We start from the raw sequence: 13,193 nt of genomic DNA, 5'->3' as shown, positions 1-13,193 counted from the left end.
TTTTATTTGGCACATGCCCTCAGCCAAGCTCTTCAGCCCCTCCATCCAGTAAGACGTTTGTCATGGGCTTTTCTTTAGCCCCCTTTGACTCACAGCCTGAAGCTGAGGCCAGAGGGAGGTGGGCAGGGGGCTGTGCAGGAACAGCCCCGCACGGGGCAGGGCTGGGGCTGTGCAGGCAGCGCTAGGACCTGAGGAGCGCCTCCTCCCAAAGGATTAGCCAATATTCCCAGGGCAGGGCGCGCTCCCCGGTCCTTCCACTTTTTCTTCCCTCTCTATACGTGTTTTCCCTTCTTCTAGTTCATTCCAGAGCAGAGAGAGCAGCTTTGGATTTCACTCAGCTTCTCTCTTTTTTTTTTTTTTTCTCCCTCATAGCTGGACTGCTGCCAGTGTCTCGCAGGGCCGGCATTTCATCTATCAGGACAGAGTTTTCACCCCAGCCCAGCTGCACGCCCGCTGCCTGCAAGCAAACCCTGGCAGAAAGCAGAGCTCGGGAGGGCAGCACACCCCATCCCCAGCTAAGGAGGACGTGGAGAGGAAGGAAAATTGCCTCCAGCACTCAGAGGTTGTACAACGGCACAGCGAAAGAAAGAACTGTCGGATCTCAAGGCATGAGCAGCGCACAAGCTGCCCTGGGCTCTGCTGGATCCTTGCACGTAATATGACTGATGCTGAGTCTTTCGTCTGCCTTCACAGAGCCGAGCTTTTGGATTTAAGGTAGTTTGCCCAGGACTGGACTTTGCTATGCTGGCCGAGGCAGCTCTTGTGCTCGGTGTGTGGCTGCAGCTCGCTGCGGGGCAGGAGGCACCTGGCCAAGGTGAGTGCTGCGGGGTCCCCACCGTGCTGGGACAGGAGCTGACCTGAAGTCCCACTGCTGCCATAGCTCTGCTGTTCCCCTGGGGTGTTACTTTGCTGGCACGAGGGCAAAACGAAGGGAAACGTTTCTAAAATTGCTATATTAGAAAGAAAACTTATCTCCCTTGGGAAAAGAAGCTGGCAGAGTTTAGTGCAGGAAGAGGGAGAGTCTTGACTACTCACTGCTCCCCATGTACTGGGCACCCTGGTTAAGAGAAGTGAAAGCAGTGATTGATACCGTACCTGTTCCGTTGTCCTCTGCCTAATCTCTGTAATTCAGTCCTGACGTTTTCTCCTTACAATGCTTTCACTTTGCTGCTGCTCGGGGAGAACGCCTGCGGGTTGGTGTCATGGAGCCGACAGCGGGAAGGGGGACATGGAAGGGATGAGTGTCTCTCTCTGGTTAGCTGGGCAGGGACTGCTGGTGTGGTTACTGGGAGGATCCTGGTGCTCACCAGTAGAAGAAGGAGCAGCTCTGGGACTGCCGCTGGCTGCAGCTGCTTTTCCCTGGAGTTTGAACCTGAGACGTGTGAAAGGAGACATGAAGTTCTGTTGTGCCTGGGCAGGATGATCCTGCTCCTAGTGGGCACAGCAGACGGTGGCTGTTGCTCAGATCCCATTACAGGGAATGGATTCAGCCCACCAGTGACCCGAGCTGTGGAGCAGGGTCTGGAGATGCTGGCTGGCTCAGGAATCGTGCTGCTGTCCCTGCCCATGCCATGCTCCAGAGGCAGTTATGCTGTTGCACTACTGACAGCTTACTTTAGGCTTGCATACTGTAAACTGGAGGAAGAGAACCTGCTGATGGGCAGCACGCCTGCTCCCCGGCAGCTTTTATGTGGGCACCTCCGGCCGCTCCCAAAAGCAACCTTGAGCAAACAGCCGGCCTGGCAGGGCTCCTGTCTGGAGCCATTGTGGTGTGCCATCACCACGCAGTGAGGGAAAGTGATTGAGCCATGAGGGTGCATGGTCATAACTCCGCTTCCTGGGGTCTTGGCTGGGTGTGAGAGGAGATAGCTTCATTAGCTTCAGGGGACAAAGATGGGGAGCTGTGGGGCTGCATGGAGAGCCCCAGGAAAGGGGCAGGCAATGCTGCTCACCCTCCACGCTTATCTCCACTCCTAGCAGAACACTTTTCCTTGCGTGGCCAAACAGCACAAGGGAAAACAAATGCAGAATTTAAGGCGTAGTTAACCAAGACAGGACACAATCCTTTCTGGCTGTGGAACCCTTCTTGCTCTAGGAGGGCTGAGGCCCACGTAAATCAGGCACGTGGCACGCGTTCAGGTCCCAGCTGAGGGGAACTCTTGGAGCGGATGTCTCCTGTCAGCATCTCGGAGCAGGACGCACACGCCTGGCTGTTTTCCTCTTGGAAAAGCCAAGTGTGTAAATAAGCAGCGCTGGGACTCCACGGTGACATTTCGCTTTCAACTGATCCCTTCTAAACCCTTGTTTGCACGACCGATCCATGCCTATCCACGAGTACCAGCCCGAGGGTGACAACAGGATGCTGCCAACACTTGTTCCCCGGGCTCTGGCTGTGCTCAGGGCTGATGGCGCAGGAGATTTTGGGGACGTCCCTTCTCCCAGAGCCCCACAGAAGTGAGAAATCTCTGCTTGGCATCCGGCCAAGCAGCCGATCCTCTCTTGCTGTAAAGCAAGGAAATAGTTTGAAAACAGCAGCTGCTTGCGTAAAGCAAGGATTTGCTGGTAACAAATCCCCAAAGCCCCACTTCTGGCATGGGGGAGATGTTTGTGTTGGATGGAGGACAAAGAACAGCGAGAAAGATGAAGGAACGGAAAGCCTGAAGGGAAGGATGGTGGTGTGCCCAGCCACTATCAGCATCACTGCAGTGAGGGTGTTTTTGTGAATCCTCTCTAGGAGAAAAGTCTCACAGAGAGGACTTTATTTCCATCTTACACAGGGCTGAGTGGTGGAACTGAATTATGACGGATCACAACCCCTTCAGATAGCTCTGGAATACCAAACTGCCCACCAGCACAACTTGCTGTCGGTCACCATTGGCTGCTGGGCTGTGCTTTCTGCCCCCCCGGCAGGACGTGGTGGTGTCAAACTGCAGCCCTTCCTGCAGTGCTTCCTAACCCACGCAGCTATTCCCAGCAGTGATGGGTGAATTCCATGTCCGCAGGATGCTAATGTTCCCCCGCCTCTCTGTGCCCACAGCTGCAGGGCACACTCCAGCAGCATTACAAGGGTTTGGCTCTTGGCTCTCCATCAGCATCCTCCTCCCTTAGCAAGTGCTCCATGCGGCTTGCCACCCTGTTTCCCTGGGGAGCTCATTTTGGCAGGACAGGGTTTTGCTGTCTGCTCCTTGGGGATGCACGCCCAGTTCCTCCATGCATGACCTCGTTTGCCACGGGGGAGCAATGTCCTTTGCCAGCACCAGAAGCTTTCACAGCTGCCTGTTGCAACACTCAGGAAACAAACACCACCACTCAAAATAACGGGGAGCAGAGGGGAGAAATGAAAACAAATGATTTTTTGCTGGGAAGAGGCCACCGTGTTGTCAAGATCCCTCACTACAGCTTGGCAGCCCAGTCAGTGGCTTTATGCCCTTCCAGTGGAGGGGAGAGCAGGAATCTGCAGCTCCATGCAGCCAGGAGCTCAGAGCAGAACCGGTGTTGCATGCCTTGGTGAAGCAGCAGCTCGAGGGACCTGGAGGTGATGGGTTTGGCTGTGCTGTGTGATGTACTGACGGAGTCGCACGTCACCACGGGCAAACAGAAAGCTGGCCAGGCTGTGGCTGTGTTTTCTGCTCAGCTCTGAGTGCCAGGTTGCCAGGTGTGTGTGTCTGCACAGGGCTGAGTCGTGCTGGGTCACACAGAGCTGGACGTGAGCTGCTCCTGCCTCCTCCTGGCATCTCTGGCTTAGTCACCTCCGAGCAACGTCGTTCTGTTTCTCCAGTTGTTTCGTCATGGGTCTGGTATGGCTCTGCACTCTCAGCCAGCACGTAATGCAGCAGGGAGGCAAAGGGTCCGGCCCTGGGTGGCTCCGCTCTCTGTAGCAGCACAGGAGCTCACCACAGCGTGTTGTTCACACGTGGACACCGATGCTCCTGCCATGGGACAGAGCCAGCTCTCGAGTTCCTGTTGTACGTCTGATCCATGCCAGGTGCTGCTCTGAGGACACACACTCGGTGCGTTGCACCCCCTGACTCATCCCCTGCCCTGGGTTTGCCATTCGTGCCTCCATCTGGGAGCAGCCCCCAGGAGGGGCAATGTGACCCTGCTCCTCCCAGCTGCCTCGGGGCCTGCCTTGGCGTGCCTTCTGCAAGGGCAGAGCTCTTTGCAGGATCCATCTCCTCCAAGCAATTAATTTTACAGAGGCCTTTCCATTCAGCTGTCTGCTGCCTTGTGGTTTCGTCTCCCACACACAGCTCCAGCATTCAGCCATTGTGTGCTGCACCAAACCCATCAGTGCCCCAGGTCCTGCATCGCTTGGCAACCCCACGTTCCCCACCCCTTCCCTGCTGGAGCAGCCCAAGCAGGCTGGCACCGACCGCTGCTCTGTGGCTTTTTCTCCCTTTTCACATCTCAAAAGCTGCCAGAAAGCAGAATGGTGGCTAAAAGGTTTCTAAATCCATCTTCCAGCACCAGGAGGGTGTCCTCCTCCAGCTCAGAGCACAAAGTGCCCAGGAGCAGCCTGGTGCTGGCTAACAAGAGGTATCAGTGCAAACTGAGACAGCTCCAAGGCATTTTCTCAGCAGCAACAAGAGAAGGACCCAGGGCGTGTGGGTTTGGTTTTGGATCTACCCTGACTCCTGAGCCTGAGCTTGAAATAGGACTGTAAAGCAATTCCGTTTGTAGGCAAGGGGGAATGCCGCTCTCTGCTCCTGGAGAGCTCCTGGAGTGTCCAACCCAATGCAGGTTTTTGGATCCCAGAGGGTTTAGGATTCAGTTTTCTGTTCCCAATAGTTGTTTTGGTTGTGTACATTGGTAGTGAACAGCCATGGGCATACCCTGACTTTAGTGCATCTCAGAGGGTTCAGCAAAGCCCAGCTGTGATCAGACAGGGTTAAAGCAAAGCCATCAAACACAGGGTGATGGGGTGAGAAGCTCCCAAGCAGCTGATAGCAGGGCTGAGTACAAAGCCCAGGAGCCCTCTCTCTGTAAGTAACAACAATAAAAAGGGTGCCTCCTGAAGTCTCTCCCCAGCAAACTTCTCACTGCATTCTGAGATCGAGCCCAAGACAACCAGCTCTTCCTAATTTGCACACCATCTCTCTACCCATCCCTCTCTCTTCCCCTGTTAGGTCCTCAGCCCTCCATTTCCAGTTCAGAAGGAGACATCCTCTTCTTACTGGACAGCTCTGGCAGCGTCTCCTACTATGAATTCTCCAAGGTCAAGGAATTCATGTGGGACCTCGTGCGGCCTTTCACCTTTGGCCCCAACGATGTCCAGACCAGCATCATCCACATCAGCACGACCCCCACCATGGAGTTCCCCTTCGACCGGTACCTGTCCCGTGGGACGGTGCAGCAAGCCATCCGCAACACCCAGCAGCTCATGGGTGACACCAACACGGGCAAAGCACTCTCCTTTGCCAAGGAGAAGCTCTTCAGCAATGATGCAGGTGCCCGGCCAGACGTGCCCAAGGTTCTGGTTTGGGTGACGGATGGGTTCTCCAGCGATGACATCTCTGAGCCCATGCAGCTGCTGAAGGACATGGGGGTGACAGTCTTCATTGTCAGCACCGGGCGGGGGAATTACCTGGAGCTGTCTGCTGCTGCCAGCCAGCCTCCTGAGAAGCACCTGCACTTTGTGGATGTGGATGACCTCCCCATCATCACCAAGGAGCTGCGAGACGCTATGCTAGGTATGCTGGGGCTGGGCTGCGGTCTCTGGGAGCTTGCAGCAGGACAAGCTTGAAAATCCCCTAAAACCAACAGATCTCCTGACCCACAGGAGCATGTTGACACATTGCACGTATGAAAGCTGTGTGCCTGGGGAGGGTTTGGCCCCTAAGCTCTGCCTGCACACCTTTATGGCTCAGGCATGGTGCTGGCACCCATCCCCTGCCTACAAGTAGCTGGCAGTCAATGCTCTTTTACCACGAGCAATTAGCAATGATGGTTGTTGCTCTCAGAATTAAGACTGCAGCACAGGAATGTTTTTGTTCCATAAATCCCCTGTTGTAACGTGTTCTGCATCTGCCAGATCTACAGAGCAGCTTGGCCAGTGCAGCCTTTGGAAGAAATTCCCAGCCCAGTTTGTTGGGCTCGGCAAGGCAGCTGCTGGCACGTCTATGACTGCACAGACAGCAAGAACAAGCAGAGAGCTGGTTTCTAACAGCCCTGTGTTTCAAAGCACCTGGGAAAGAGTCTGGGGAGAGTCAAAGCCAGAATGTGGGACAAGGGATGAGCGCTGGGAAACCAGCAGGAGCGCTGCATGCTGAGCTGCACAGTGCATGTCCTCTGTGCCACTGCGGTGTGAACATCCATGATTGCAAAGCAGGGGTTCTGCTTCAGCCTTTGGATCTGTTTGGAAAGCTGAGCAAGCAACTGGGACTTTGCAGACTTTCCTTTCATTTTCTGGAGGCTTTGTCCCTGTTGGAAGTCCTGTTTTAATTCCCTACTTGGCTTCTGCTGTGTGAGTCAGACAGAGCTGGCTGTGGTGTGTCCAAGTAACCCCTTAGTGCAGAATCCTCTCTGTGTAGAAGTTTCTTGCTATTTCCAACCACTGCCATTTAGCAAATCACACCCAGGAACATGCTCTCTTCTCTGTCCTGTCCGAGTACAGGACCTTCTGCTCTTACAGGTGCCATGCAGACCCCAAATATTTCCTTTCAAGTGGCTGTTTCAGCTTCTAGTGCATCCTGAATCCACATGGTGTAAAATAGTAGCATGAAAGGAGAATGTGTCAGTGCAATGCGCTGCCTCGGTTTCCTTTCCTCCAACACCCTCACTTAGCACTGACCATGAGCAAGTGACCGGGAAAACGATCCCAGACCTTGAATGCCCATTCTGGTGATGGAGAAGTGTGTTCCCCTTCCCAGAATTGGAAACGTTGCCCCATCCATGTCAAAGCAGGGAAGTAAAGCCATGAAGCAGAGGTGTTTTGTCCCAAGACCCCACTGCACCTCCTGCAGAATGGATTATGGATCCAGGGCAGAAGGGGTTCATCTGCTGCCTGACTGCGTTTCTTGCGCACATCATAAAAGCAGCAGCATTCCTGCAAGTCTAATCTTGACCTCGCCAGCATTCACAGGATGCCAACAAGCTCGCTGCTGTGGAACGGTGCTTCTGTGTCCACCTTCATCCTGTGTGAGTCACCAGCAGGCAGGAGGCAAGTGTGTCCAAGTGCTCCCAGGAGGGCACTGCCTGGTCCAGCACCAGAGGTTACACGCTGCTCCCCGCTGCCAGCACGGAAGGGCTGAGAAGGAAATCATGGGCATTTACTTTCTGGGATTTATCTCCTTCTTCAGTGGTCAGGGCAGTTGTCATGTGGCAGCAGAGGTGCTCGGGCTGCCCGTAGCTCATCGCTCGGGTGCTGCATCCCATCACTTCAATCCTCCTGATTTATTTGCAGCATCCCCATGCCCTGCAGCCAAGCTCGTTCATTTCTGTTTCCTGAGCTTTTGGCAGAGTTTTTGGCACTAGGACCTTTCCTCTGTTCCTGGCTCCTCTGGCAGCAGTGGGGCTCACAGGAGGCTGCAGAGTCCCATGCCCATGGTGCTGGGAGGGAGCAGTGCTCCTGCCCACCCCACAGCCAAGCAACAAATCAGACAAAAAAAAACAAGACTGACTTGTGTGGCAGAGCTTCTTTCTGTCTCTAAATGCCACCAGTTAGAAGCAAAGTTTCCAGGTGCCTTTCATTTTTGGAGCTTTGTGCATGGCTTTGAGAATTTGGGTTTGTGCTCCCGAATTGCTATCAAGGAGCTCAGCTGCATCTCAGTGACTTCAGCTGTCATCCAGTGTCCCCAAAGGTCACATCTCCCATCCAAAGGGCCTGCATTTCTGGTGTTCCATGTCCTGTGTACAAATGCCATCAGTGATTTCTTGCTCCTGCCTCTCTTTCAGATGTCATCCAAGCAAATCGGCTCCGTGTGGTGGATATCACATCAAGTAGCTTCCGTCTGACGTGGCCCCAACTCCTCTCCCAAGAAACCGGCTACTACACCCTGCAGTATGCCTCAACAGATGACCTGGCAGCCAAGAGGACAACACAGGTGTCTGGGGCTCACACCAGCCTCACACTGAGCAATCTTGCTCCAGAAACTACTTATGAGGTGGCACTCATTCCTGAATCCAACATCCACTACTTCCCTCCACAGACAATAAGGGTTATCACCCTGACAGGTAAAGTGTGCACAGCCCTGATGTGGGGAAAATTCTGCCATGCTGAGCATCCCAGATAGAGAGGAAATCAGGACAGCCTGTGATCTGCTCCTGGTCTGATGGGGGGAGGCAGACGGTTGCGGTCAAGCCAGAACAGAGCAAGGAGAAGGCATCTTTTTGCTGGCACTCCACTGCAGATCTTCTCCTAGAAAGAAGTTCTGCACTGCCTAGTAGAGGGTCATAAGATGCCCTTCCAACCTTAAAACCCTTGGATATGACAGAAAGCAGAGCCCTGGGAAAAGGCAGGAGCTGTAGGAGCAGCTAGAGAAGGGCACATGCTTCTCCAGGCAGGGGTGTGCACTGCTGGGGCATCCCTATGTGAGGGGAGGGATTGGGGCAGCATCTGAGCACAGCCAACCTTTTTAAATCTTCCACCTCCTGGAAGTCAGGTCCACTGTGCTCCTCGGAGAGCATCCTGATACCATGAATTGCATGCTCATTCCCATCTTTTCATGCTTCTTTCAGAGGAAATCAGTCCAGCTCAGGTTCTCATCTCAGACTCCAGGCCTCACAGCTTCCAGGTCAGCTGGGCTCCTACACCAGACAGCGTGACCAGCTACCAGGTCCTCTATGGGCCACTCCGTGGGGACTCGGCGCAGCTGCTGGAGGTGGATGGCACCCACAACAGCACTGTTGTGGAGAACCTGGCACCCAACACCACCTATCTGGTGACGGTGACTGCGATCTACAGTTCAGGAAAGGAGAAATCGTTGTCAGCCAAAGCATGCACTCAGGAAGGTGAGTGTGCAGGACTGTGCTGATAGGGAATGGTGTGGGCACAGATCTGCCTTTGGGTGAGACCTGAAAACTCAGTCTGGTTCCTGGAGTTGGATGAGAGGAGGGGAACGCTGCAGCTTCTGGTGAGCAGAATGTGATATGCCATTAGGGTGCTGCAGATACATAAAGCCTAGGGCTCAAGCTAACGGCCTCAAATTGCACCATGGGAGGGGCAGATTGGATGTTGGGAAACAGCAGGGAGTCACCATCCCAGTGGGTGCTCAAGAACCATAGAGATGTGGCACTGAGGGACACGGCCAGTGGGCATGGTGAGGTGGGTTGGGCTTGGGGATCTTAGAGGTCTTTTCCAACCTTAATGGTTCTGTGATTCTATGGCTGAAAGCAAATCGGCCGTATACAGTATGACCACTCTTATGGGCTGTATATGGCTGAGCTGCTACCAAAGCCACAACAACTGCTCCATTCAGAGGCCCACAGTAACAAGGATCTTCTCCTTTCTCTAGAGGGCTCCAAAGTGAGGCATCTTCGCTTTGAAGACATGGGCTCCAACACCCTGAAGGCTTCATGGGATGCTGCCGACGGGAAGGTCCTTGGTTACAGAGTCAGGTGCCGGCGGCAAACCGGCCCTTCATCGCTCATCAGTGTGTCACCACAAATCCACAGCGTGCTCCTCACAGACATGGCCCCGGGCACCACAAACAAAGTGTGTGTGAAGTCCATGTACAAGGATCAGCCGAGCAAGGGGCTGTGCCGCACGGTGCGCATACAGCCGGGTGAGTCGGGGTGCAAGGGAGGTCCCTGGGCCTGAAGGGGACATGGGTGCTGGAGATCCGACACAGAGCTGTGCTCAGATCCTGTGCTCATCGGCCAGCTTGTGAGCAGGGCTTCATCACAGCTACCGCCCAAGGGTATCGCCCTAAGCTCGGCTCTTCTCTTTTTTAAGAGCAATACTCCACCTAGTGGCATTATGGTTACAGGCAGGAGGAAGAGCGCGCGGGGGAGTGATTTGGGATGTGATTTGGTGGTGATTTGGGATGACGAAGGAGGGGAGGACGCTGATGAAAGCTGGCTTTCAACAAGGGAGAGACAAGTTAACTACTGACCACAACTACAAAGGCAGTGACATCTGCTTTCCTCCCTGCACTACCCAGAAGCCACTTACTGTAATGAAACACAAAGAGATGCTCAATAGGCTGAAATAAGAGATAAGAAGCAGCTGTGTGACAGAGCAGAAGCACAGCCTTCTTCCCACCAAGAGGTCAAAGTGATGGTGATGATGACCTCAGAGTCACAAGAACTCTGACTCAGTCTGATTTGGAGAATGGGTAAACAAAGCTGACATCATGCTTTTTGTGTTCTTCCCAGCTACAGAAGCTCCAGGATACAAGCACAGACAGAGGGCATGACAGACCTGAGCGTGAACCGATCCCCCACAGAGCAGGAGCTCTTGCTTGGAACAAAGGTTTGCATAAAACAGAGGGACCTACGGAGGAAATCAGAAAACTCACAGACCATCTCCCAGCCTGCCCTGTCTGTTGAGCTGTCCTGGTTGCCAAGCCTGAGGGCTATCCTCAGTCAAGTTCTTGCAAAGCTTGAAGATGGGCTTCAGCTGGACGGAGCTGACAATCCCACTGCTAGATGCCAAATCCGTACCCTCTCTTGTATAAACATGCCTGACAAACAACAAACAAAAGGCAACCTGATGAATCCTCACTATTGCTTGCTTATTTCCTGTACTCTATTTATTAAATGATGATACAGTTGTATTTCTGCAGCCTGTGAGCATGTTCAGGATGCAGCTGTTTACTGCACTGGCCTTTTGTTCTGGGCACTGCACTCAGAGAAAGCTGTCAACAACGCTGACAAAGCAGCTTTCCTTCAACTCATCCAGCGTATTCAATACATGTTTCCAAGTAGGCATCCCCAGAGTATAGCATCTCAGGAATGGAAGGTGAAAGCAGTAGGAGAAAGAATAACAAGCACAGAGAACATACAGTACACAGAGGAAACCTGGTCAAAGGCTCTAGGACTTCTGAAAAGAGGAAGAAAAGAGGTTATACTCATTTGGTCTTTGGCCAGGACATGGAGACACGTTGTAAAGGACATTTTGCTTTCTATGCAGTAAATGAATAATCTAGTTTTCCCGGGGGGGAGAGGAGGGGTGATTTATGGCAGACTCAGTTGGTGAACTCTGAGGAATGGAACAAGAAAGCAGTGCCAGCCCAGGGCACTGTTACTGGGTGCGCTTGGAGAAAAGTTTGTTCACGTCTGCCTGCTGAATTCTTGAGTTTTATCAACACTGGTAATAGTGTTAAATTCACCTGCTGCAGTGACACAGAGATCCCTCTGAAGGATTCAGCTCCCCCAGGTCATTTGCTTTGGGATTTAATAGCAGACTGAGAGAGAAGAAAACTCCGAGAACTTGGAACTTTGCTTCCCCAGCAGGTTATGCTATTCTCAGCCCTCAGCTGAGCTGAAAGAGCAGCAGCAAGTCAAGAAAGGCCAGACTGCATGGCCATACAATGCAGTTATTTTGGTTTCTCATTCAAATGCATACCTTGAAACAACACAGCAGCATAGTGCTGCCTGGATTGTGACACCGAATGACCGTGGCATACCTGCAATCAGTTACAGCAAGTCAGGTATGAGTCCTACCATCAGAGCAGCTATACTGAGATTAATTAGTGTGTTCTACGGCTAGTTAGGGGACATCAGATGTCAGCACTATCATTCCTGGCTCTATCCTTTGCACTCTTAAAATGCTTTAAAATGTCTTGTCCTGGGCTCCTACCCTGTGCTAAGCTTTAGCTCATTTAAAGAACTATTATTTTTTCCAGGAGATGAGTAAATCTGGTTCTTCCCCTCGGGCCCCACGCTTGAATTGGCTGTCACTACGCTACTCTTCAGAAAGGGGAGTTGAAAAGTAAATAAGACAACCTAGTGGCTAGTGACAAAGCCACATGAGAAGCCCAGTTCCAAAATTCAGGACTTCTGGCTATAAAGAAACACAGCTACAGCTCTGGTAACTGAACCCAGCATCAGTGGGAACACCTCCCCTCACTAATGCTTGCTCTATTTTAAATATGCTGCTTGTTTGTTCTACGTATGAAAGATTCATTTTCTTAAAGCTGTGCTTGGAGAGCCTCCATCCACTGACAGACCATCCCACAAACCCTCCGTAGCTCTGCTTATGGACTCCTTCAAAGAATTCCTTCTGGAGCTGAGAGGAACTTTGTCTCCGACCTGGAGTGCTGAGTGCAGAACTCAACACGTGTGGGTTTGTGGGACATTTGCCTTGGGCTCCTTGCACGGGAGGAAGGGATGGGAGGGAGGTGAGTCATTCATTAACTCGATAAGAAGATTCCATATGATTTGTGTTCTCCTATGGAATGTGTATGTGTGGCTGATTAATCTTAATGGAGTCTCTGTGCAGAGGGGAAGATAAAGCCTCTGGAATCTCTCACGCAATAAAGTATCTTGTTCATTCTTGCTGTAGGACAGAGATTGTTTAGTACGACTCCCTGCATAGCTTACTACTGTGTTAAGACCTCCCACCCCAGATGCAATGCACCCTTTTGAAGACAGTCAATTAAAAATACAATACAAGAGCTATCGAATGACTCCTTCATTCTTGGGGGCAGTAAGGACAAATCGGTTCAGAGGAATGAGAAGCATAGGTTGAGAAGCTGGCATTCACCTCAATTTTGAGTGGCTGAAAAGTAAGCATCCTTCCCATGACTTCACAGTCTGGTTTGTACTCCCAACCTTGCAAAAAAAATCAAACATAGAGCCAGAAAGACATCAGCCTCAATAACAGCTCCTTGCCTCACTTTCTCCTCTTCCCCCCTTTTCTAATTCCTTCAAGTTTTTCCACGCTACAAGCTGTGAGATGAGGGACAGCTTTGCAAAGTGAAGCATACCTCTGTGCAAGCCACGAACACGTGAGTTCCTCCTCCTGCTTCTCAGCAGCAGTCAGCAAACAAAGCACTCTGCTTGGAGGACACGGGGCTGCCTCCAGCAGCAAACCCAGAAGGCTGTACCAAGCAGACTCGAGGTAACAGACTCCGGTTGCACCAGCAGAGGGTCACCTGTATGTTAGGAAACCTATTTTCTCAGAAAGAGCAGCGATGCATTGGTGTGTGTGTGTGTGTGTGTGTGTGTGTGTGTGTGTGTGGTGGGGGGCTGTCCCGTCCTGGAGGTGCTCAGTGTGGAGATGGGCACTGAGGGATGTGGGCAGTGGGCAC

General features: G+C 52.4%; 1 protein-coding gene and 1 long non-coding RNA gene across 3 annotated transcripts in view; one reads left to right on the top strand and one right to left on the bottom strand.

Annotated features, from left to right (window-relative positions):
- The window catches only part of LOC107054925, a 28,334-nt gene that overhangs the window by 13,784 nt on the left and 1,357 nt on the right, over positions 1-13,193 (bottom strand). For both annotated transcript variants that reach the window (XR_006931971.1, XR_005841415.2), the window contains 2 exons: positions 12,870-13,037; positions 1,096-12,714 (listed from right to left, as the gene is read on the bottom strand). This is a non-coding gene — a long non-coding RNA (uncharacterized LOC107054925). The remainder of the gene's footprint in view (positions 1-1,095; positions 12,715-12,869; positions 13,038-13,193) is intronic.
- Positions 11,143-13,193, top strand: part of ATAD3B (ATPase family, AAA domain containing 3B) — a 19,877-nt gene continuing 17,826 nt past the window's right edge. Inside the window, exon 1 of the mRNA XM_046903233.1 lies at positions 11,143-13,003. The gene's annotated coding sequence lies outside the window, so the exon portion shown is untranslated. The remainder of the gene's footprint in view (positions 13,004-13,193) is intronic.

Source organism: Gallus gallus, chromosome 21, assembly GCF_016699485.2.
Source record: "Gallus gallus isolate bGalGal1 chromosome 21, bGalGal1.mat.broiler.GRCg7b, whole genome shotgun sequence".
NCBI lineage: Eukaryota > Metazoa > Chordata > Aves > Galliformes > Phasianidae > Gallus > Gallus gallus.
This window is presented reverse-complemented; position numbering and strand designations above follow the sequence as displayed.